The 26626-nt window shown below is 43.9% G+C and overlaps 1 protein-coding gene across 2 annotated transcripts in view; it reads right to left on the bottom strand.

Annotated features, from left to right (window-relative positions):
* MRRF (mitochondrial ribosome recycling factor) overlaps positions 1–26626 on the bottom strand; it is a 714694-nt gene that overhangs the window by 551903 nt on the left and 136165 nt on the right. The gene's annotated exons all lie outside the window — the stretch shown is intronic.

Consider the following 26626-nt stretch of genomic DNA (forward strand, 5'->3'; position numbering starts at 1 on the left):
AAACAGTAAAAGCAAACTGGTTCCATACAAAAAATACACTAAAGCTTTTGGAATGAACAGATTTTTACCTCTCCCCTTTCTTACTAATAAACTGACTACTGTACTTCAAAAAGGAAACGTTAAAGATTCCACTACTGATACAGTATTGAAGAACCACATCAAACGTACTTCTGTTGAACCTATCTGTCGAGATTATTCAGATGCTGACTTTCATTTACTTCTTCTACAGTGTCATAAGTCTGCCTTGTAACAAAAAGTATTAATCTACAGCCAAATTTATGCTCAGCAGAGGGAATGGAGAGCCCAAGCAATGTTAAAACAGCCGGAAGCTTCCAAAGTTACCTAACGTGCTCAAACTGTTACATTGCCTAAAATCACAGGTTTCAGCACCAAACCCTTCAGAGCTTTCAAGCCAACTGAGAGAGGAAGGCTGGCCACTGCGAACACATAGCTGGAGTCCAAATTGTATCCATATATACACACCCTGGCATAATAAAAAAAAACACAGGGAGGACGGAGGGAGTGAATGGTTACTTCAGCAATGATAATTCTAACATCTACTACTATTGTTAGTTTACTTACATAACTGTACCAAGTTCATCATATTGATCACTGCTACAGTAGCCTTAGCTATATGGGTAGATTATACTTAGTACATTTGGGAGATTGAAGAGGAAAGGTCTAGGAGCCCCTGGAGAATGGTCCTAGCAAAGTCTGACCCAGACCTACAGAAGGAATCAAGCTTGTCGTGCTTTGTAACAGAATGTACAGAGGACCAATTTGCTGCTTCTAGAATACTTTTGGAATGCAACCCATTCAAAAAAGCTACAGATGAAGCCAAGGCCCTAGAAGAGTGAGCCTTGACCCTGCCTAGAGTATTTTTGTTGTGAGAATAACAAAAGGTAGTATCCTGAGACAACCATTTGGAAATAGTCTGTTTCGACACAGGCTGGCCTTTCTTCTTACCTTCACAATAAATGATCAACTGATCCAAAGATCTTAAAGAGTTTTATTCTGTCAAGATAGTACCAGAGTTGTCTGCAGAAATCCAAGATATAATGTATCCTCTCTCTCTCTCTCTCATTTTTACGTCCAGGAAAGAAAAGAGGGAGATGGATAGTTTGGCTTTTTAAGTAAACCTGGATACCACTTTAGGCATAAAAGATGGATTGGTTCTCAATGAAAACCCTTCTCTATTTAAATAAGATAGGGTTGACTCAAAATAAAACCTTGCAAATTAGATACCCTTCTTGCAGAGGTCAGAGCAGTAAGTAAAATAGTTAAGAACCTATAGTCACTCAGATTAGCTGGTTGAAATGAAGCAAGTGTTGGCTTCTCTAACACAATTAAGATCCCAAGAAGCAGACACCAGTTTTCTTGGAGGCTTCTTCTGCAAAAGCATTCTGACATAAAAATACCTTTCAAGAGGAGAATCCACAGACAGACATGCTGCAATGGCTTATAAATGAACCTTGATGAAGAAGTGAGAAAGGCCACAGAATAGTAACTCAAAAATATTGTAAAACCAAAGAAACACTAGCCATGAATGGGTGTTGGTTATGTTGTTGGCACCAACTAGAAAACTTTTTCCATTTGTTAATATATGATTTTCTAGTAGTAGGCTTTCTAGCCTCCATTAGTACCTGCTGCAAATCATCAGTAAACAGGTGCCTAAACAGAATCAAGACCCTATCATTCAGACAATCAGTTGAAGTTCATTGGGGTCGGGGTATATCAAACAACCCTGTTCTTTTCTGAGTAGAAGCCGTTGGTAATAGCCATCGGCCAATTCCAAATTAAGAGAGAACTAGAATGATCTTAGGGGATTCCTACTGAATCTTCAGAAGTATCCTAGATATCAATGGAAAGGACATACAGGAACATTCGTTTCCAAGGAAAAGAAAAGGCATCGGTCTTCCATGCCTTCTTGCAAGAAGTCTTGGAGCAGAAGTTGGCCAGTTGATTGTTTAGAGAGGAGGCAAACTGGTATACTTGAGGAACTCCTCACAGATGGATCAGATCAAATACTGGAAGATTCCTTGATCTAGTTTCCATTTATGATGGTCTGCCTTTGTCTTGCTTAGCTTTTCTGCCACACAATAATTTTGCACCGACTTGAAGTAGGATACCTATACGGTGAGACTGTGCATACTAGTCATATTAACATAGGATATGGCTTCACAGCAAAGGGGGTACAACCTGATTCTCCCTTTCTTGTTGATGTACAACATGACTGTGATATTGTCTGTAACAACTTGAAGAGGTCCAGGAGACTAAAGATAATATCTGAGTGGCCTGATGAGGACAAGCATCTCCTTTATATTCATGTGCTTGCATCTCTCCTTGGTGTCCCATACACATACACTTTGTAGTTTTATCACTCCTGAAACTGCTCCCCAAGCAAAGTCTGAGAAGTCTGTGGCGACTGATTTCTTTGGAGTGTGGGGGGACCTGGAATTTGGGATATTTCCTGTCTCCACCAAGTGATTTATCTTCTAACAGCCCCCAAAACTGGGACTTGAAAAGATAATGGGTGTTGGTGCTGGGGCCAAACAGACATCAGGTACCAGTGTATCTTTCTCATGTGGAGTCTTGCCAGGGGTATATGCCATGAGAACCAAAATCCTAAGGTATTCCCTCGCAGTGACGAAAGTCTGAGTGGACGATCCTAGATATCATAGAAAAGGAAGAAAAATTCTTTGAACTGCGATGTCTAGCAGACATCCCAGGAACATAATCCTGTGTGAAGGAGTCAAAAAAGACTTTTAAACATTCTCTCGAATCCCAGCTTGTGTATGAGATCTTTCACCCTAGTGAGAGGTTCCTGAAAAGACTCTAAAGGTAAGCAAGTCATCTAAATATGAAATAACGTGGATACCCTTAGGCTGCAATGACCTATAAGTTGAGCTAGACACTTACATTCTTGGTGGAGTAGATAGTCCAAAGAGTAGGGAAGAGAACTGATAGTGTGATCCAGATGCACAGAACCTTAAGAAATGCCTGAAGTCTGGATGAACAGGGATGTGATTCTAAGCATCTTTTAAATCTAGTGTTATTAGGAAACCTAAATGAGGAGATGAACGGATAGCGGGTTGTGAAGTGACAGCATTTCAAACTTGGGCACTATCACAAATTGGTTTAGGAAAGAAAGATGCAGGACTAGTCTACAAGCATTTTCTTTCGTTGGCACCAAAAACATCCAAAAACCCTTCCCACCTGTGAAGGAGGAACTAGCTCCATCAGTCCCTGAGACAACAAGTGTTGAAGGGCAGGGAGAAATAGTGGAGTCTGGTCTGGTGGATGAGGGATTACTCCCTGGAAAGGAGGAATTTCCTCCCACTGCCATCTGTAACCTTGACGAATAATCTTCAGACCCCATTTGTATAAAACTAGATTAAAAATAATTTTCCAAAGCATGAAAATACATTTAAACTATTTTTTTTAATGTGGAAGGTTTTTCCCAAAAGGGATCTTATCTGCCCAGCAAAGAAACAGCACAAGCCAATCATCGATCCTCGAAAGCCCACAGAGCAGCTCTGTTGTCAACATCAGGAAAGCTGTGAAAGGCATGAGGCTCAGACTTGTAATTAATGGTTTGAGCATGTGGAAGATGCCCCAAGAAAAAGCTGAAAAAAACTAGCAGAAAATTAGAAAAAAAATATTAGTTTGGCATTGAGAAAATACACTGAACTAAAACAAAATAAAATATGATAACCTCACATAAAACCAAGAGCAGCCATCACAATATACTGGCTCGTTTTCTCAATTCACTAATGATTAAAATGCCGTCATTGAGACCAGGTGTATTGGCTGCATCCAGTCTAAGTTGCCAAAACATTTCCTGGTGTTTAAGTACTAAAAAAATTAATTTGTTGAACCCTGGACATATAGTGGAATGCCTTGCCAGTGCACTCGTTTTGTCTTGTCACTGTATGCTGTAAGTGTGTTGGTATATTCAATTATTCAAGGCATTTTTGGTTTTGCCTATGTAAAAAGCAGAACATGAAGTACATGTGGCCAGATAGCCCACGCTGTGTTGCACAGTTGTATGTACCACCAGTCATTATACCAACAATTGTGTTCAACAAAGGGCCTTGATAACAGGTGTCTACGAATGGGAATTGGTAACAATGTCCACACTTCCTTGTGTTTTATAGTCCCCTACTGTCTGCCCTGTTTTTCTTCTAGGAGGCATTTCATATTAGGTTTATTTTTTGCAAGTGAAAGCGGGGGGGGGTTCCACAAAATTAAATTTGATTTCCTCATCACACTGCAACGCAAACCAGTTCTTCCGCAAAATAAGTTCAATATCTCTGGAAACCAGGGTATAATGCAGCGCCATGTTCATGTAGTTATGAAAACCTGAAGATTTTTTCATTCATGGTTCTGATGATGTCTGTGTAAATAGACAAAAGTGCTCAACCGTGATTTTACTTGATCAAATAAATGTATTTTGAGGACCTGTAGTTGGTTCCCCCCTTATCTAACATTAACAATTTAGAGATAGATTATTGGTTATTTACAAGTCATATGACTGAGTAACTGATGGTTTTAAATGGAATTCTGTTTGAACAAATTTTATCTGAAAAAGTTCTGGTTAAAAACTGGAAGAAAAGCGCTTAATAAAGACTAAAGTGGATTGGTTGCAGTTGCTGTTTTTCTTGCTGTATTTACAAATTTACCTTAGCCTGATTCTATCTGTTGCTGCCAATGCCCTTCTTACTCTTCTCCCAGTACATTAATCCAAGTGTAATCAGCACTGTCAGATTCTTTTCCTTCTCTGTTGCCACCAGTTCCACTCTCTCAGTTGAAACGTCACATCAAGGTTGCTGTGGCTTAAACTCACTCTCTTCAACATAGCTCTACAAGCTTGTTTTCTAACTTTGAATGGTTACATCCTAAGCCTTTTGACAAAATTCACATTATGGCTATGGTTTGCTACAGATCATTCAAGTGGTTATATCCCCAGTACTATAAGTGTTACTAAAAGAAGAATAAACTTCAGACTGTAGCACAAACTAATCTTTACTGTTGTCATATTTAACAGATACTAGATCTTAAACTGGATTTTGTAAGCCACAATAAAGTAAAGGCTAAAGTTTGTAATGTTTGCAAACAGCTAAGAATATCTCAGTAATCACTAAAGCTTCACAAACAGCAGCATTTTATTCATGAAGATGTGTTACATGATTACTGATATGTTTAAAGAAATAGATATGTGACACTTACACCTCTGAAATATCCAAAGTTTCACAGAATGCCCAGATATTTTTACTCATAAAAAGTGTGATTTTCTGGCAAACTACCAAGGACTGAAGCCATTAAATAAAGACCTAAATTTGAGTGCAGAGTCTGCATGTCCTTCCTGTGTTCACATGGGTTTCCTCTGGGTGCTCTGGTTTCCTCCCACATTCCAAAGACACGCAGTAGGTGGCTTGGACACTAAGTTGGCCATGGGTGTGAGTGTGTGTGCAAGTGTGTGATGTGAAAAAACTACAGTGGCAGGGCTAGCTATTCAGTGTAAACCTTAGTTCTATATGATTGTCCCTGTTGAAGTGACACTTTGATCCTATGTGCAAAAATGGAAAAAGGGGGTTATGGATGGATGGATTTGAGTTGCAGACTTTATATCACTCAAAAATGCATTCTGATTCAAAACCTACTATTTTAGCACCATTCTAAGTTTGTAAGAGCAATATTTAAAATCTGTCCTCATTCTTGCACCTTTGTCCCCCCATTATTTTTGCTTTGCCCAGATTTCTTGTGCTAAGATAGTGAGAGGTATAGTGACACTCGTATATGGACAAGATTTAATACCTTTTTAGTTGCACTAGACTGAGATCAAGTGTCAATACAGCTGTTTTGCCTGGGTCTATGGTTATTCATTGAAGAGTAAAAGCATCGAATGGCATTACATCGTAAATGCCATTCACTGAAACCTCCTCATGTGGGGGGCTGTGTCCCCCGACACCCCCTGCTAATTAGGTTTAGAGGTAACCTGGTTCCTTAGAGAAGATGACACCCCCTGCTAATTAAATATAACAACTCAGAGATCGCACTACAGTGAAGAAAAGGCAAATTTCCTTATCCCTATGGTAATGCGATCTTAGAATGGCTCGATAAATGGCATGTTTGACAATACATGTTGTTCATTACTTTGGTCTTTGATGGATAGACATATATCCACTTTGCCTTTCATGTAAACTTTAAAATTAAATCTTTCAAAAGCTTGTATGTAACATGGTATTATAATTACTATTGTAAATATGTATGGGTGATATTGGATGCCTGGATATGTCGCTAGAGGTATCTTAGGAAAATCACCTGCAGAAGTCACTTTGCATTGTGTCTCAAATACCCCACTTCCGCCAACTTGCTTAGCCTTTCCAAGTATTTTTCTAGACTCTTCCCCCATCCTTCACTACTGCACCTGTTAACTTTGAATCATTAGCAAACAGGCTGATCTTTCTCAAATATACATAGACAAATGCATTGAAGAGCACCTGGACTCTGGACTGACCTCTGTTATGCTGAACTAGTTATTTTCCTATTTAATGACAATCTCCCTCTCAACACATCTGCCTATGTCCTAACACTTTGTTATATAGCTGTAGAGTCCTCAATCTTAGGAAGATTGCAGGGATGGGAGTAAGACCATCAGTCAGTTGTGTGGGAGAATCTCTAAGGATTTGCTGATGTCAAGTTAGACCACATCCGCTTGTAGTCTCATGTGAAATTCATCTACAGCAAAGTCATAAAACTGGATCAGCCTTAACTGATAGTTCCTTCAAGCCATGAGCCCATGTTGACTGCTTTCCTGGAGACTGTTGCCTTGGGAAATGCTACCAAGCTTCCCTTCAGGATTTTCTGTTGCTCCCTGGGCTGAGCTTTTGTTCTGCTCCCTCATACAAGGGTACCACAACCACTGACTTACAGTCATCTAGTGGTTCTGCATTAGCCAGTGATCTGTGAACATATTCATCAGGAGGTCAGATTTTTGAGGATTCACGGAAGCTGGCCATCTGCTCATTAAGTTTCATCTTCCTAAGGAACCAAGTTACCTCTAAATCTTATCCCTCTCTATCCTGGTGTCTGTTCACTCTTCTCCCTATTCTGTCTTGCTTCCACCTGCTTTCCTTTCTGAAGACTGAAGTAATGTATTCATTCTGTGCCACTGCTCTTCCAGTTGTTTGTGGTTTCCCCCTATCATCTTGGTTAAGCTTGGTCACTTCCGTCCTTCCCTTCTTTCTTTCATTCTTTCTGCTAGAAATTTACCATCTTAGCCTTTAATGCCCTTAGCCTCTTTGTAGTATTCCTTCTCTGCCACCCCCTTCTCTCAACCTACCTTTTGTCCTATCTTTTGCTCTAATTGCTAGCCTCAGAATCCTATGCAGTCATATTGTCCCTCTTCTCTTTTTGATTCTTCATCACACCCTTCATCACAGCCCTAAGCACCTCATCCCAACCCATTCCCAGTTTTACTTGCCTAATTTGCTCCCAGTATCCTAACTCCCCTTGAACACCTCACATATAGCATAATCCACTCTTTTAAAAATTTTACACCAGCAAATTAGTTTTTTTGTATTCTCACACATCTCCTTACTCTAAACCACACAGTGTCAGGATCTCTCGTGCCAAACTGCAACTTAATTTAGACATTCATAATAGTCTATGCCAGGGGTCTGCAACCTTCACTATCAAAAGAGCCATTTTGGCCCTTCCCCTACCAAATAAAATTCATCTCGAGCCACAAAACATATCTGACCCATAAAATGAAGATAACAGTGTATTCAGTTTTATATATAATTATTACACTGTATATAAAAGAACTACGTTTATAAGAACAATATTTAATATCCGTCCCTATTTTTGCTCCTTTGTTGAGATTTTTATTGGGATTGCTCAATCGCTGTGTGTGTGTGTGTGTGTCATATGGCAGAGTGGCCATTATTTTTCAAAGCTACAGGGAACCACTGCAGAGGGGTGGAAGAGCCACAGGTTGCAGAACCCTTGTCTATGCATTGTTTATGACCACATCCAGAAATCTACCCTTTCTGGTACAGCCCTACTCAATTAGCAGGAACCCTCATAGTCCAGGACCTTAATCAACTCCCATTCAGCTCCATTTGGAATCTCCCAACCTACTCATCGTAGACTCGTATCTCCATAAGTATTAACCTCTTCATCTGAACCCAATCTTAATTTCTCCTCCACTGTCTCATCCCCCTCAGCTGTTATGTCTGGTAGTTAATGCACTCTATTAATCCACCAGCTCCTTCATTCCTCTACCTTAACCACCAGTGTACTTAATCTTACTTCTATCCCCAGCTGCACCCTTGTTTCACTCCTGGATTGTTGTCTTTCCTTCTTCTCCTCTCAAACTCTGAAATGATGCCTTAGACTGCTACTCTACTCCCATCTCTTCTTTCCCTGTCACTCTTGACTAAGCTATACACAGGCATCCCCATATTCCACCCCCAGCAGTCACCAGCCCATTTATCCATGAAACCAGCAATATCCACTCTATCCAACTGCATCACTAATTACAATTCAACCATATTCCTAGCCAGAATCCTATCACTGCAGAGAAAGGGTACCTAGTCATGGCTTACATTACCTTTGTTTGTTCCTCTGCTATGCTCTGTATCTCTTTTTACCTTCTTTCTACTGGCTAGGAACCTATGCTCCCTTCTGCTTCTGTCACCCTCTTTCCCTTCCTCCACCATTCCACCTTAGTTTAAAAGTATGAATACTGAGATGTACCCTTCTAACCCCGGATTAAGCTCCAATGCCCCTTCTGGAATAAGATGAAGACTGTCCCTTGCACAGCTATATACAGCTGGTCACTCTGTCAACTCCCACCCCATTCTCCTACCAGTCATAAGCCTTTCTCCGCTGTCCACTGCTGTAGCTAATCATTACACTATTTAATACTCTCCTTCCTCTATGTGGTGGTACCTGGAATACGTAACACTAAAAAATGCTATTTCCAGCCTCCACTCCTGACAACTCTGGCACATCCTTTATTCCATTTGCTGATCTCAGCCGTCTCCTCTGATAGATCAATGGTGTCTACATGTACTACTACTTTATGAATTGATACCTAGCCAATGTCATAAGCAAATTAAGTAAATGAGATATAGGAATCAGAAAAGTACATCAACAAAGAGGTATTGACAGCAGACTCCCACATATGGGATAAATGTATCAGCAATTGATGATCAAGCTCAGACAAATAAAAACTCTACTATGCAGAATCATATTTGAAGGATGTTGTCATCTAAAGGAAGGGCATCCCATTCACTTAAATTATAAATAATAGTTGACTCCCTGGAGGAGATCACATTTGCAGATAATGCAGACAAGTGAATAAATTACATGGAATAGGGCCAGTATTTCAGAAGGATTAAAGGAAAGTAACTGTGAAGCCATAACTGGAAAACATGGAGGCCAACAAGGGCTACTACCCTCAGCCAATGACCAAGACACAGATATGGACCTTGGGTATGTCAAGGTGGTACTAGATATTTACTATCTTACTTTCCTACCTTGGTAGCCCTCTCAAAGACTTGACAAAGATTCAGTGCCCTACAAGTGAGAAATGGACTTTGAGGTAGAACAGGCACATTATCTCTCTCACAAACCAGTCCTCCGTGCACATCCAGTTCTTGACATAACTATTTTTTTTTTTTTACAGGATATGCAGATGCCCCAGATGTAGATTTTGGAACCATGAGGTCCCGAATGACTGGAGCTGAGGAACATCCTGCTACATATCTTAGTAGGAAGAATGGGAAGTGATAATATTTAGTTACCTCAAATGAATGTTTCATAATCAAGAGACAAAGAATGTCCTCTAATATTTCCACCATGAACTTTCCAGATCATCACAACACTCATCTACAGTGAATCCATCAAAAGAACAAGAAATGGAAATTATGTACTTACCAAAACACTGGATCCTATCAAGGTAGTGTGTCCAATATGACTGATGGGTACCAAGCTGCCTGTCTGCTCCAATATGATCCTGCTAGTTCTCCAAGCCTCGAGCTCCTTTAGGATCTTTCCCTCACATAATCCCGGAGTACTAACTCTGTTCTGATCAAGTTTGTTCACAAATAACAGAATACAATGACGCATGAAGAAATAAGGAGAAACAGGCAGAAGAGCTTTAGGATAGTCTACTAAGTCCTCAGGAAATTAAAATTTTGATGTAGGATGGAGGGAGGGATATCATATTGGATGGACTAGGATGAAAGGATCCAGCTTGTATGGTAAGTACATAACTTCTGTATCTTATTCATCCACTCCATGTGATTCAACTGATGGGTCTGAATCCCAAGCTACTTGCAAACCTGGGTGGATAACGACAGATGCACTTTGGGATTGTTGCTCCAAAGAAAGCCCTGGATCTGGATAATATGTCCAACTTAAAGTATTTGGCAAAGGTGTACAATATAGACAAAGTTGCTGCAAGGTAAATTTCATCTACAGAAGAATTTCTGAAAAAGGGCACTGAAGTAGTGAGAGACCTTATAGAATGGGCTTTAGGCCTGACTGGCAAATACTTGTTCATCAAAGTATATGTAAATGAAATACAATCTGATAACCATCTGGACAATTTATTTTATACACTCTTTGTTCCCATTTGTTAGAAGCGAAAGAGATAGAATAGTTGTTTAAAATCTTACCATAACCATAGCTGTCCTTCTCTTCTATGTTGCAGTATTCTTTACATATGGGTTGTATTCCGCCCAAGAACCCGACGTCCGGCCTGTATATAAAAGCTTAAAGCCACTGCTTATATGTGGGACGTCGCACAAAGGCAAAGATGACGTCCGCACGTAAAATCTTCAGAATAAGTTAGCCCCATTAGGAAAAGAAATCCAAAGGGAACCTGAAGGGTAGCCATCTTGGGAAGGAACAAGTTGTAGGGAGAATGTGGGTGGGATAGAATACTGCAACATAGAACAGAAGACATCTATAGTTATGGTAAGATTTTACACAACTATTCTATGTCCTTCTATTCAATGTTGCAGTATTCTTTACATATGGGAGAGTGAAAAAGTTCAAAGGGAACCCAGGGAGGAGGATGGAGCAGAGGAAGACTATGAAGAAGCAATTTCCACAAATCCATGCAGAACTCCCCTGGCAAATCCTGCCCTGGATCTGGAGATAGTGTCCAACTTGTAATGCTTTGTAAAAGTATGAACAGATGACCAGGTGGGAGCTTCCAAAATGAAGTGAGCATCTTGGCCTTTGAAGAAAGCCCCTGAGGAAGCAAATGATCTGGTGGAATGGGGCTTAATGGAAGATAAGGATATCCAATGAAAAAAATAAGAAAACACAACAGCCTTAGAGATACATGTAGAGATAGTTTGTTTGGAAACAGGCACGTCCTGGGATAAAAGGACACAAAAAGTTGAACAGACTTCCTAATAGATTTAGTTTTGTCAAGGTAAAATCTGAGTTGTCTATGTACATCTAAAGAATGCAGAGTCCTCTCACTAGGGGATTGAGGTGAAGGGAAGAAAGTAGGCAACTGGATGGACTGATTAAGAGACAGCTCATTCACCATTTTAGGCATGAAGGATGGATTCATTCTCAAAGATACCCTGCCCTTGTGAAAGACCAAAAAGGGAGGCAAAGCCATCAATGCCCGAATTTCAGAGACCCTCCTACTAGAGGTTAAGGCTACTAGAAGTATTGTTTTCCATGTGCAAAACTTTAAAGAAGTGGAGGGAGGCCACTGGTTCAAAAGGGGCCTGAGTAAGCTTCTCTAACACATAGTTAAGTTCCCAAGGAGGAGGAACTGGTTTCCTGGGAGGTTTCATGTGTAGGATGCCTTTAAGAAAAAGCTTAGCCTCTAGCCTGGAAGCTAATGGGAGAGTTAACGGCAAGCAAGCAGACAAAGCAGAACAGTGGACTTTGAGTAGTAGGAAAGGCCACTGTTAAGCAACTCACACAGTAAGAAAGCACTAAAGGAAAACGTACAAAGAGGGGATCCTCTTTTCTTTTTTGGCACCAGATAGAAAATCTTCTCCACTTGGAAATGTTAAGATTTTGTAGTATTGGGTTTCCTGGCCTCCTGCAAAACCAGAAGCACTTCCTTAGAAAACAGGTGTCTGAAAGGGATCAAAAGTTGATCAGCCACAAGGTCATTTGCAGAGTTGACAAATGTGGGTGAATCAAGGAACTCTTGTCCTGAGTGAGTAGGTCCATCAGGTGAGGTAACTTGTAGTTATGACCCTTAGCTAACTGCAGAAGAAGAGGGAACCACTGCTGTCTTGGCCAAAAGGGGGTCAGTAGCAAGATTTTTGTTTTGTCCTGTAGAAGTTTCAACAGGACTTTTTGAATTAAAGGGAAGGGGGGAATGCATAAAAAAATCACCTTCCATGAGAAGTATAGAGCATCCACTTTCCAAGCCTGAGGATGAGAAACTCTGGCACAAAAAAGAGAAAGTTGTCTGTTCAGAGGGGAGGGAAAGAGGTCCATTTCTGGAGTACCAGGAACACATCCCTATGAAGCATCCACTCGTGGGATTGTGTCATGGATCTGCTTAATACATCTGCCATCGAGTTCTGAAGAGAGCAGAGGTTCAGAGCATACAATGTCACCTTGTACTGAATCAAAATTCTCATGCTCTGCTGGCTAGGTGACAAAGAAGGCAAGATTTTGTGCCCCCCTGCTTGTTTATGTAATAAAGGACAGTGGTATTATCTGTAAGAATCTTGAGGGGGGTCCTGGCAAGAATAGAGGATGAAAGGTCTGCAAGGCTAGAATCAGAGCTCTCATCTCTCTGATGTTGATGTGCTCGTTCTTTTGAGAGGGTGACCAAAGACCCTGTACTTTCCTGAAAGCAAAGGTTGCTCTCCAACCTAAATCTGAGGCATCTGTGAAAAGCTGCGGAGCTGGCTGAGGTACCTGAAGTGGCAGGTCAGGGTTCTGACTGAGTTGTTGCATTCACTAATGGAGCTCTGTCTTCAGGCAGGAAAGAAGAGGAATCAAGACATCCAAAGGATGAGCATGTTGGGACCAAACTGTCTTTAGAAACCACTGGAACTTTTTCATGTGTAATTTTTGCAAAAGGCAGCATGGGGATTGTAGAGGCCATGAACCCCAGAAGTCTCAGAAACTCCCTGACCGTGATGGAAGAAAGGGGCAGAAGAGACTCCATGTACGCTATGAGAGAAATTGCTTTTTCTGATGGGAGAAAAAACATCAAGTCTGTCCAGAACCTGCACTCCAGGAATATGAGATTATGACTTGGGGTTAGACTTGATTTTTTTACATTTATTGAGAATCCTAGCCCCTGCAGAAAAGGGATAGCTAGATCCAGGTATTGGAGTAAAATGTCTGGACTGCTAGCCAGAAAAAACAGATTGTCCAAGTATGGGTAAACGTGAAGCTCTTTCAGCCTTAAATAGGAAATGACTAGGGCTAGGCACTTTCTAAATACCCTTGGAACAGTGGAAAGACCAAAGGCAAGGCAGAAAACTGAAAGTGCATAGAACCCACAGAGAAATGCAAGAACTTCCTGAACTGTGGATGAATAGGGATATGCAGATAGGCATCCTTCAGATCCAGAGAAGCTAGGAAAGCTTGAGGAGAAACCAGGGGAAGAAGAAATTGCAGACATAGCATCCTGAAACAACGCACCACCAGGAAAGTGTTTACTAGGGAAAAGATCTACGATAGGCCTCCAAGGACCATCTTTTCTTGGGACAAGAAACTTTCTTGAGTAAAACCCCTTTCCCTGCTGGTCTGGAAGAACAGCCTGAATGATGCCTTGGTTGGAAAGTTGAGCAAGCAACAGAGGAAACAGATGCAACTGACTGGAAGGAGGCTGAGGTATCCCCTGAAACAGAGGAAGAGTCTTCCAAGTCATAAAGTATCCTTTTTCAATAACTGAAATCATCCAGGAATCCCGAGTGATTTCCATCCAAGCTGAGAGGGAAAGAGAAAGGCGAAGAGACAAAGGAGTATGACTTGGAAGAGGGAGATGAAAGTACAGTTTTGTACCTACCATAAATGTAGATGTTCGAGGATCCACATTGCTGCAGTCATAACCTGTGGGTAGTCCGCTGTCCTCGGTCGGCCCGAATACCAAAGTGTTAGGCTGGCGTCGGTCATGGTCGCTCAGAACTGACGTCAGTACGCAGTAGTACTTAAGCGCATGACCGACGCCATATCCTCAGTCTTTCTTGCCCCAGATGTCAGAAGGCCTAAAAAGGAAAGGCCATAGCCAAAATAGAAATACCCAACAACCAACATAAATAAAAGAATAATTATCCCAAAAGAAACACAGCAACCCCAAACTATAGAGGGGAAGGAGGGAGGGAAATTGACTGCAGCAATGTGGAACCTCGAACATCTTCATTTATGGTAGGTACAAAACTGTACTATGTTCTTCGCCTCACATTGCTGCAGTCATAACCTGTGGGTAGAATCTCAAAGCAAAGGTAAAGGGAGGCTGGCAAACTAAAAAGCATTAGGAGCTGCCAACATGCCCTGTAAAACTGCAGTGGCAAACCCAGCCCTAGACTTAGAATAAAGAAGGAGATGGTAATGTTTAGTAAAAGTGTGCACTGAACTCCAAGTAGCTGCCTCCAAAATGTCCTTAGTAGCTACCCCTTAAAAAGGCAGTAGATGTGGCGGTAGCCCTAGTGGAATGAGGTCTGATCCCTTGGGAACATCCTTCCCATGATGAGAATAACAAAAAGCAATACAATGGCCAATCCACTTAGAATTAGTTTGCTTAGAAACAGCCTTCCCCTGTGAACCCAAAGCAAAAGAAATAAATAACTGTTGAGTCTGCCTGAATTCTTTAGTTCTGCTCAAATAATAGCGTAACTGCCTGTGAATATCCAAAGAATGCAAGACTTTTCCCCTTTATTTTGGGGATCAGCATAAAAAGTAGGCAAATGAATAGACTGGTTTAAGGCCACATTAGAAATAACTTTAGGCATAAAAGTAGGGTTAGTACGCAAGGACACCCTATCCTTATGAAATATCAGGAAGGGTTCAACTGCCATGAGAGCCTGTAATTCAGATACCCTCCTAGCAGACGTAATGGCCAACAAAAAGCAGTCTTCCAGGACAAAACTTCAACTCAGACATAGCTGCAGGTTCAAAAGGAGGTAAAGTAAGCTTTTCCAACACAAAATTGAGATCCCAGGAAGGAGTAGGAGCTCTACGGGGTCTTATGTTTTTGCCCTCTAAGAAATTGTTTAAACAAAGGGTGAGAAAATAAAGGAGGGTCACAATCATAGTGAGCAGAAATGGCTGCAGCATGAACTTTCACGGAGGAAAAAGACAAACCCTTGTCTAATAATTCAGTAAGGTACTGTAGTGTAAAACTCAAATTAGGCACTGAGACATCAAAGCTCTTTGCTGTGCTCCAAAGAAAAAATCTCCTCCATTTATCAGCATAAACTTTTCTAGTACTAGGCTGCCTGGCTTCCAAAATGACATTCAAAACTTGTTGAGGAAGCTGAGACCCCCCAGGGTCTAAAACAGAATACGCCAGGCTGTCAGATGCAGGGACTGCACCCTGACATTGAGAAAATGATTGCTTGCCTGAGACAACAGGTGTGGAATTGGTGGCAAAGGCCAAGGAGGCTCCTGTACTAAACTCCTCAGCAGAGGATACCAGTGCTGACGTGGCCAATCTGGCGCTATTAAAATCATGCACGGCTTGTCCTGCCTGACTTTCAAGAGTACCTTGGGAAGGAGAGGCAGAGGAGGGAAAGCATAGATGTGAAGGTTGTTCCAACTGAAAGATAGAGCATCCACTTTCCAAGCTTTTGGGTGAAACATCTTTGTGCAAAATTTTGGCAGTTGGAAATTTAGTGGAGAAGCGAACAGATCTATGTCTGGAGTTCCCCAAGCCACTGTCAACTGTTGGAATACGTGAGGATCCAATTTCCACTCATGGGGATCCACAATTTGTCTGCTCAATACATCTGCTAAGGAGTTCTGTGCTCCTGGCAGAAACCGTGCTTGAAGAGTGATGTGCAAACTCAGAGCAGTCTCCCACAAAATCATAGCTTGTCTGCAAAGAGGGTAAGAATGGGTTCCCCCCTGCTTGTTGATGTACCACATGACTGTTGTGCTGTCTGTTTGAATCAACACCTGTCCTGGTTGAAGTAGATCCTTGAAGGCCATCAGGGCAAATTGGACTGCTAACATCTCCTTCATGTTGATATGCAAATGCTGTAGTCTGGGAGGCCACGTGTCTTGAATCCATTTCCCATTGAAGTGTGCTCCCAAGCCAGGTCTGAGGCATCCGTCGTTAAGATCTGACTCGCCTCTGGTCGGGTCAGAGAGTCCCTTGTTTAGGTGACATTCCTGAGCCCACCACAAGAATTCCTTCTGGATGCAAGGTATTATCTGAATGACAGTGTCCAAATCGTGGCAGTGTTGAGTCCATACACTTTTGAGATACCATTGTAGCTTCCTCATATGCAGTTTGGCATTGGGAAGTACCAGAATGCAAGATGCCATGAACCCCAAGGCTTGAAGGACTGTCCTTGCAGTCAACCTGGACATTACTGATAATTGCTGGAAGTATAGGTGAAGATTTCTTTGTTTGTCCGGGGTCAAAATAGCCATCTGAGAGGCTGTATTCAGTCTCACACCCAGAAAGCACATGTCCTGAGAGGGTACTAGACTGGACTTTGTTTTGTTCACAGAATACCCTAGGCACCTTAAAACTGCCATTACATACTGTAGATGTTGAAGTAACTTGTCTTTGTCTTGAGCAAGAATGAGGCAATCATCCAGATAAGGATAAATTTGTATTCCTCTTAGTCTTAAGAAGGCTATCACAGGAGCCAGGACCTTTGTGAACACCCTGGGCGCAGTAGATAAGCCAAAGGGCAATGCAGAGAACTGATAATGAAAAGTACCAGCCCGAAAACGCAGGAATCTCCTGCAGCTGGGCCTGATAGGAATGTGAAGATAAGCCTCTTTGAGATCCAGAGTTACCATCCAGTGATCTTTGCCTAGCAGAGGCAGAAGTTGCTGTAAAGTTAACATCTTGAACTTTGGAATGTCTAGGTATATATTGAGAATGGACAAATCCAGAATAGGCCTCAAAGTGTTTCCTTTCTTTGGCACAAGGAATAGGCGAGAATAAAACCCTAGGCCTACTTCTGACGGAGGTACCACCTGGATAGCCCCCATTTGCAAAAGCAAAGAAATCTGTTTGTGAGCCTCCAGCCTTTGCTGAGGAGGTACATCTGGCATGCCCTTGAAAGGAGGAAAGGTGTGAAAATAAAACTTGTAACCTTGATTTATAATGTCCAACACCCATTTGTCCTGGGTGATCAAAAGCCAATTTTGTTTGAATAGTGCCAACTTTCCTCCTAGAGGAGCTGCCAGACAGGAAGAATCTGGCAGCTGGAGATACAGGTCATTGGGTCTGTTTACGAAAAGGCTGACCCCTACCCTCACCAGAAGATTGTGCAGGAGAACTCCAAGTCCTAGGTCTGAAAGAACCCTGAGCGCGAGCTCTGCCCCTACCACGTCTAGACCTGCCCTTAGACTGAAAATCGGAAGAAGGGTAAGACCATCCTTTTGCAGGCCAATTCCTGCTAAACTTAGGGGGCTGCACTTGCAAAAATTCCTTAACCGTCTGCATGGACTTAGCTTTGTCTTCCATCTTTTTCAAAACTGACTCCACAGGAGAACCAAAAAGAACTTCAAATTGAAGGGGAGCATCCAAAATTCGAGCTTTAACATGCTCTGACAAATTTTGATCCTTAAGCCAGGCATGCCTACAAATAACTGAACCAGTAGCAGCCACCCTGGAAGAAGCCTGAAGAGCATCGAAGCCACACTGCAAAGAATGCTTACCAACCTGATCAGAGGCATGAACCAAGTCCTGCAATTCCTTACACTCTATACCCTCAGCTAAAGCATCTACCTTAGATTTCAACTGACCTAACAGAAAGTTCTGATACTTCAGCATATGAAACTGGCAATTTAAAGCCCTCATAGCTAGAGTGGAGGAGGTATACACTTTTTTACCCCACCTATCCAAAGCTCTAGAATCTTTATCCAGAGGTACTGGATTCTTAACTACAGAAGCCCTGACACCCTTAGGTCCTTGAATAATAGTTTCCGGGTCAGCTCTAGGACTCTTATACAAATATTTATGAGCCTCTGGAACTCTAATACCTGTCTGGCTTGACAGGGGCAGGGGGTAAAGAATCAGGATTAAGGGAAGCTTCAGAAAAAACATCCTGAACAACATCCAAAACAGGGGGAATAGCCAAAGGTCTATGTTGTGGCAAAACAAAATTCCCTAAGCCTCTTACGAGAATCTGAAAAATCCTGACCTTCCCACTTGAAATGCTCCCTCATGGAGTGCAAGGTTTCAGAAAAGGAAAAATCCTCTGGAGGAGAAGCAGAAGGACAGGAATCCTCTGCATCCGAATCAGAATAGGGAGGAAAATCCTGAATATCCTCAGCTGAAGACTCAGAGTAATCTGAGGAATGCTCCAATCCCTCTAAATCTGTCTCCACCCTAGGCCTCTTCTCTGGAGGGGGCATAGAACCCCTGATTAAAGTAATCAAATCCTCTGCCATTTTCAACATATGTTTTTTAGGAACAGAGCCCGAAGAACTTGGGCTGATGCCTGTACCAGAAAGACCAGGTCTAGCTTTAGCAGGGCCTTTAGTGACAGAAGTAGAAGGCCTAATAACCTTTTGTAAGGATGGAACCACAGAAACTTGAGAAGCCCCCTCGGCCTGACCTAACTCCTGAGAGGCCAATTCCTGTAATATTAAAGGTTCCCCCTGTGATTCAGCCGAGACCTCGGCTGGATCCACAGATTCAACCGTAGATTCCATAGAACCGGCGTCCTGAACGGACGACTCATCCTGCTTAGACTTTAACGATTTATCTTTTCGCTTTTGCGGTGGCGGCGGGAGGATCCGACGGCATGTTGTAGTTACACCGCCATCAAAACAAGCCTAGCACAGTCTAATCTGCGTTTAATGGTGCGCTTATTAAATCTAGCCAGCGACACCCTACTACGTCGTGCTCAGGCCCCAAGCAAGGAATACAGAGAGAGTGATAGCCCCTATGAGGTATCTGTTTCCCACAAGAAATACAATTATTAACTTTTTCTGACATCCGGATTAACTGAGGCAAGAAAAGACAAAAATATTCCCCAACGGGGTACTTAGCCCAACTTGGTCTTCGGTCTGAAACTCGTAAAATGAAAATTTCAGGACGCCGAACGGCACTTGCAAACGCTGCTTCTGCTTCGGACCACACGGCAAGAAAGACTGAGGATATGGCGTCGGTCATGCGCTTAAGTACTACTGCGTACTGACGTCAGTTCTGAGCGACCATGACCGACGCCAGCCTAACACTTTGGTATTCGGGCCGACCCGAGGACAGCGGACTACCCACAGGTTATGACTGCAGCAATGTGAGATGAAGAACATCATCACAGGAAACTTTGCCTGGGCTGAAAGGGCTGCTGAGGAGAAGGAGCAGAAGCAACAGCCTTAGACTGTTGGGGTCTCCCGAAAGACTTACATGGCCTAGTTCCAGGAGTAGTAGAAGAGGAGGACCGGGCAGGTTTCCTGACAAAGGGATTCTTGGCAGTGAAATTCCTATGGAATGTAGGGACTGGGGAAACAAGCAAATGTTTCAAATCTTGGAGCTCTTTACCTTTTTCCTTCAGAGATTTAAATAGTTCTGAGACCTTGGAGAATGGGCTTTAGGCCTGACTGGCAAAGATTTGTTCAGTGAAGTATATGTAAATGAAATACAATCTGATAACCATCTAGACAATTTATTTTATACACCCTTTGTTCTTATTTGTTAGAATCGAAAGAGATAAACAATTGCTTGTCTTTCCTGAATGCCTTTGTCCTGTGAAGACAGAATCCCAGATGTTAAACATCCTGGATGTGAAGAAAGTACAATTGTATATATCTAAGCTAATCACCCTCGACATCCACATGTGACCCCCACCCCCCAGTAAGGAAACCTCCGTAAAAAACTTCTCCAAAGCCAACTTCATGCTACTCAAGTCAGAAGTGACAAACTTCATGACACCCATGCAGACGGGAGCTGAAAGTTCGACTGCTGAATCCTACACTAAGGCACTGTACGAGCACATCCACTTGTGAATGAATCGTGCCATTCCAAAAAGAACCAAGATGCTCTCCTCCAAAAAAAGGAAGCCAAACTGGTGGTCCCCTGCCATAAACAAACTATACAACAGAAGGAAGAAACTGTTGCAGAAAAGAGGAAAACCCCAGGTTGCAAAAAACTCCCTTACCAGCCTAAGTAAGAAGCTGAGATCCCTCATAAAATCCTCCAAAGCTAGTTACAAAAACAAAACTGCCAAAGATTCCAAAGACAACCACAAGGCATTCTATAGTTATGTCAAGAATCTAAATGGCAATGCTCAGATCTGCTCTGAGCTACAACAGAATGGCATTAAATATACTGATCCCAAGTATATTTTCGGTATCCTGGCAGATCGATTTAGTGCCAACTTCACCCCCCCTCTCACCCCCAAAAGGCCCATCTCAATACAAAAGATTGCCAAATTCCAGTAATCACAGTCACACAGATAGAAACCACACTCTCCAAAGCTAAGAATACAGCATCCATGGAACCAGATGACATCCTGGGCTTTGTTACTACATGAACTACAAAATGAACTGGCACCTCACCCAAGTGTCATGTTTAATCATAGCCTCACGTCAGGCTTCATGCCCACTGAGTGGCGCACAGCTACAGTTATTCCACTTCACAAGGGGGGGATCCATCTTGGATCCCGGGAACTACCGTCCCATCAGTCTGACGAGCCTGTTCTGCAAGGGCATGGAACGCATTATCATGGAACTTATAAACTTTTAGTTATGTACTCACCATAACTTCAGATGTTTGGGATCCATCTCGCCTACATTCTGACTGATGGGTTCGGAGCCGATCCTCGGCTCCGACTGCACGCTTATGCCAAAGAGCGAAGTCTCTTATTGGCTGAGCTTACTATATCCCAGGATGCACCACTACCAGTCCCCCAGATCTAGTTTGTCCGCATACATGCACACATGCACGCCCTGCTTATATAACATCGTCAGATGAAACAAGATAAAACAGTAGAACTCAAAACCGTTCAATCTCTTCTGATCTCCAAGGCAGGGGGAAGGAGGGTGGGTATTAGGAATGTGGCGAGATGGATCCCAAACATCTGAAGTTATGGTGAGTACATAACTAAAAGGCGGTATGTGATCCTATCTGCCTACATTCTGACTGATGGGACAGCGTCCTAGCACCTGAATCCTGGGTGGCTCACTGGAAAACACTCCTGAGTACCGTGGAACCAAATGATGCTCCCTTTAGATGCCACGTCCAATTTATAGTGGGAAATAAAAGTGTGCGGATTGGACCAAGTAGCCGCAGCACAAATCTCGATATAGCGAGCTTGGAATGAAAAGCTATAGAAGTCGCCATAGCTCTGGTAGAGTGAGCTTTGATAGATGTTGTAAGTTGCTTATTCAAGAAGAATAAGCCTGAGTTATACAATCTCTAATCCATTTGGAGATAGTAGCTTTTGTGATGGTTTTACCCAATTTATTGTCTGAGAAGGACACAAACAACTGGTCTGACTTACGAAATTGCTGAGTCCTGTCTAAATAGAATCGCAATTGCCTGTGAACATCCAATTTATGGAGAGTGTATTCTGCTTCATTGGAGAATTTTGGGAAGAAAACTGGTAGCTCTAGAGATTGTTGGAGACAGAGATTAGAACAGACCTTTGGGACAAAGGATGGATTAGGCCTAAGTGATACTCTATCCTTGTGGAAAATCAAGTACGGTGGTTTAATAGACAGGGCTTGAAGCTCTGAAACTCTTCTTGCAGAAGTAATTGCAACTAAGAAGGCAGTTTTCCAAGACAGATATTTTAACTCACATGTAGCAGCCGGTTCGAAGGGGAAGATGTTAATGCACGAAGCACCAAATCAAGATCCCGGAGGCGCAGGATGAAAAACTGGGGTCTTAACAGGCCGCACCTTTAATGAAAGTTTTGCATAGTCTGCTGCTCATCAATGGAGGATCCATGGATTCGTGGAATTTAGAGATAGCCGCTAGTTGGACTTTAATAGTAGAGACAGAAGATCCTTGATTAAACAGGGATGTTAAGAATTTCAAAACCTCTGGGATTGGAGCAGTGATAGGGTCTAAGCCCTGAGTTGAGCCCAGATAGCAAACCTCTTCCACTTACTGAGGTACAATTTCTTAGTGGTGGGTTTGTGGGCTGAAGATAAAATGTGAATAACTTCCGGGTCTAATGTGTGACTTCTGACTAAAGTCGGAAGTGGAGGAGCCAAGCTGTCAACTTCAAGGAGTGTAGGGACTGATGCTGTCGTCCCGACTGATGAATTAGTAGATCCGGAGTTAGATCTAAAGTCCAAGGATCGTCCACCGCATGTTTCTTCAGGTAGGGAAACCATACCTGACGAGGCCAGTATGGAGCAATCAGTATCATTGTGGACCCCAATTGAGAAGCTTTTGAATGACTTTGGAGAGAAGTGGAATCGGAGGAAAGGCATAAAGTAGCCCTGTTGGCCAAGGTTGTGCTAGAGCATCCATAGCTGCTTCCCCTTGATGTGGAGTCAAGGAGAAGAAACTTTTGCACTTCGTGTTTAGTGGTGCTGCAAATAGGTGCAGCACGGCGTCCCCATCTCCTGAAAACCTGAGCTGCTACTGTTTGTTCAGGGACCACTCGTGAGGAGAGAATCGTCCTGCTTAACCTGTCTGCCAATATATTGGATTTCCCTGGAATGTGGGTCGCTACCAAGAAACGGTTGGTAGCTACAGCCCATTCCCACACCCTCATGGCCTCTCTGCAAAGGGGGTAAGATCTGGTCCCTCCTTGTTTGTTTAGATACCAGACCACCGACATGTTGTCTGTGTGGATGGCGATTATGCCCTGAGGAGAAACTTGTGTAAGGCCTGTAGGGACAGAAGTACAGCCCTCATCTCCAATACATTGATGTGGAGAAGAGTTTCGCCTGGAAGCCAGGAGCCCTGAACTAACCTGCCCAGACAATGCCCCCCACCCTGTCTGGGAGGCATCTGTCGTCAGGGTGACCACTGGAGGGAATAACAAAAGGACTTCCTTGATTTAGATTGGAAGTCTGAAGCCACCAGCGAAGGTCCCGTTTGCATGTTTCTGTAATCATAATGGGATGATTGAGGGGAAGGTCCTGAAAGGACCATTGAGTTGACAATAGCCACTGAAGAATCCTCATGTGCAATCTTGCCAGAGGAACTAGAAGAACCGTGGCAGACATCGAACCTAAAACTTGTAGGACCATCCTGGCTGGGGCTTTGGATCTTGAAATCAGGGCTTGAACTTGGCCTTGTAAAGTTTGGATCCTTTCGGTAGGAAGAAAAACACGCATCAATTTTGAGTCTATCTCTGCTCGGTTCTACCTGACATAGTCGAAACCACACAACACCGACAACCACATCACCGACACCACATATTCGACAGTCCATAAACACGAAACCACACATAACCGACAACGAAATAACCGGGTACACAAACACGAAACCCCATACACTGCACACCACAATAACAATTAAAAACAAAACACATCCCCATTCCACAAACCACACACACAACACAAGCACACCAAAATCCTTACAAGCCCACACTAAACCTTACCTAACCCTAAGGTCCGTCTATGTGCACTTACCTACCACTCCTAACCTAACTCACTTAACCCGCCCTATCGCCTCTAACCCTAACTCACTTAAACCACCCCTATCCCCTAACCTAACTCACTTAACCCACCTATCTCCCTAACCCTAACTCCTTAACCCACCCCTATCGCTCCTAACCCTAACTCACTTAACCCACCCCTATCCCCACAGACCGTCAATCTCCACACTTACCTGCCTCGCACCCTAACGTCCGTCACTACCGCATACTCACACAGCCTTTCCCCATGTCGGCATCCTCGGCGTTGGTGTTGTCATCCGTCGTGTCGGTCTTCTGCATTGTCGATGTTCTGCCACTCGCGATTCGCGTCGGTCTTCTTCGATTTCGATCTTCTGGAGCTCCGGATTCCGATGTCGGTCTTCTGCGCTGTCGACGAAGTCAGGTAGAACCCTCTGCTCCTATGAACCTTATGCGCTGAGAGGGCAGCAAGACAGACTTTGACCAATTGAATGTAATTCCCAGGGTAGCACCCAGGGAGATGGTGACTTTGAGGTTGTCCATTAGTAGATGCCTGGTGGTGGCAGTCAGGAGCCAGTCGTCCAGATAGGGAAACACTTGGAATCCAAGACTCCTCAGGTGAGCAGTCACTACTGCCAAACACTTGGTGAACACCCTGGGGGCTGTGGTGAGACCAAAGGGCAGTGCACAAAATTGGAAATGACTGTCTCCCAGGCTGAAGCGCAGATACCTCCTGGACGCCTGATGTATCGGTATGTGATAATAGGCGTCCTTGAGGTCTATGGAGCACATCCAAACATCCTTCTCCAACAATGGGAGAATGGATTGTAACGTGACCATTCGAATTTGGATTTCGGACGGATTGGTTTAGTCTGCTGAGATCAATATTGGTCTCAGGTCCCCTGTCTTTTGGCACTAAAAGAACCTTGAGTAATTTCGGATCCGATCTGGTCTGTGGGGACCGGTTGGATGACTCCTTTTCTAGCAGCTTTAAAGCTTCTGCGGCTGCAATTTCCCTTTGACTGGGTGGTGGGTCCGGGATTTTTGGACGGTGGGGGTGAGCATGTGAATGGGATGGTGTAACCTCCGCAATGATCCAAGCACCCATCTGTCCTGAGTGATTGACTCCCAGGCTTTTAGGTGCTTGGCAACGGTACCCGACTGGCTCCGAGCAGCACAGCCGGGCAATCCCTCATGAGGTGTGGGAGGCTGAAGAGCCACGAAGGACTCATGGTCTCCAGAATTGCGGGGCCCTCTGCCGCCTCTGGGACGGCATCTCCCAGAAAAATTTCCCGTCCTCTGCCTCTGGAAGGGGAATCTTCCTGCTGTTGAGGAAAAACTTACGTGATTTACGGAACCACATCTTCCCTCCTCCTTTAGCCTTGGGATAAGGCCGAAAGGGAGTGGAATAACGGGCACCTACGGCAGATAAAGTTTTTCCCTCTTGCTCACAGCGGTAAGGGTGTCTTTAACCTTAGGTCCAAACAAAGAGGACCCATCAAAGGGAGCGTCGCGAAGGAAGACTTGAAGGCCTCCATGAACTGACAAACGGAGCCAGGCTTGTCTCCGTGAGCCACGCCTGTGCCTGCCTGTGCCTGCCGCTCTACCGCCTTCGGCCGCATATGAAATGAGCCTCATGGACGAGTTAGAAATTGACGTAAGGATAGCCAACTGAGAGCTAACCGAATGGGCTAGCTGCTCAGGTAGGTTACCCGAGAGGGAATCTGACAGCTCCTTGACCAGATCCCTCTGAAGCCTAGTAAAATGTGCCAAATAATTCAGGGACCTTAAAGTAAAGGCCGCTGAAGTCAGGGTGCGCTTCCATCAGTCCATGCTCCTAGACTCCTTATTAGGAGGATGGACGGACGTTGAAGCCTCTGCCACGTCCTGTTGTGTAGCAGATGCCACCACCATGGCATCTACAGCCACGCCTTTAGTCAGGAACTCCTTCTCGGGTGGGGCAGACAAAAATTTGTTAGGACGAGAAGGGACTGGTTCCACGGTATCTGGATGTTCCCACCCTCCGACAAACTAAATCCAGGAGATCGTCGAAGGGCGGAGACACCCAGGAGGCGGAGGGCTGAGCCCCAAAGGCCATGAGGAGCACTGACTCATCAGCAGAGGGGTTTTGGATATCCAGCCGCCTCGTTGTTTGAGGATCTCTAAGATGTCTGCAAATGAGACATCATCCGAGGGCGACTTCGGGACCCCTCCGCATCATCAAGATCAGTGTCAGATGTAATAGACTCGGGAGTCCACGTGCTTCCTCTTGCACGATCTCTTCCTTGGGGTTCCTCTGAAGACAACTCGAAGAACCCTCAGGAGGAGGGAACCCCCAATGGGGGTAACCTCAGGCCCAGGGGCTCCGCTGCCTACGGACAGGGGAACTGCCAAAGACCAAGTCTCCACGCCCAGGGAAGGTGCTGGTAAAGCCGGGAGATGGCGAAGAAGACTTGGCCAAGGCACTCCTCATAGCTCTGAAAGCCGGACCCCAGAATCCTGGGAGTGTCCGGTCCCGAGCCATGATAGCAGACGGAAGTCCCGCAAAGCACCGAGAGGGAGGCTCGGAACCGATAGCATAGGTCCCAAACATCACCCCAGGCCCAGCTGAAGAAGTCCGTGTACCAAACTCGGACCCGAAGGCCGGGGTTGGAGTAAGGGTCGGAGCCGACCCTAAGATCTCCACCGGCTCCAACAGCACCTGCTCCGGAGCCGGGCGGTCGGAGGAGGAATAGCAATGACATGGGCATGGGCCATCGGCTCCGAAGCCAACTGGGTCGGAGCCAAACAAATTTTTGAAAGACTGGGGACTGGAACAGTCTTTGGAGCACCCTGTCTATATCCGAATCCGACATCCTCGATGACCTAGAGGATACTGAGCGGGTTCGAGATGGCCTCTC

This window comes from Protopterus annectens, chromosome 16.part0 (genome assembly GCF_019279795.1).
Source record: "Protopterus annectens isolate FY-2018-M chromosome 16.part0, PAN1.0, whole genome shotgun sequence".
In the NCBI taxonomy this organism is placed as follows: Eukaryota; Metazoa; Chordata; order Ceratodontiformes; family Protopteridae; genus Protopterus; species Protopterus annectens.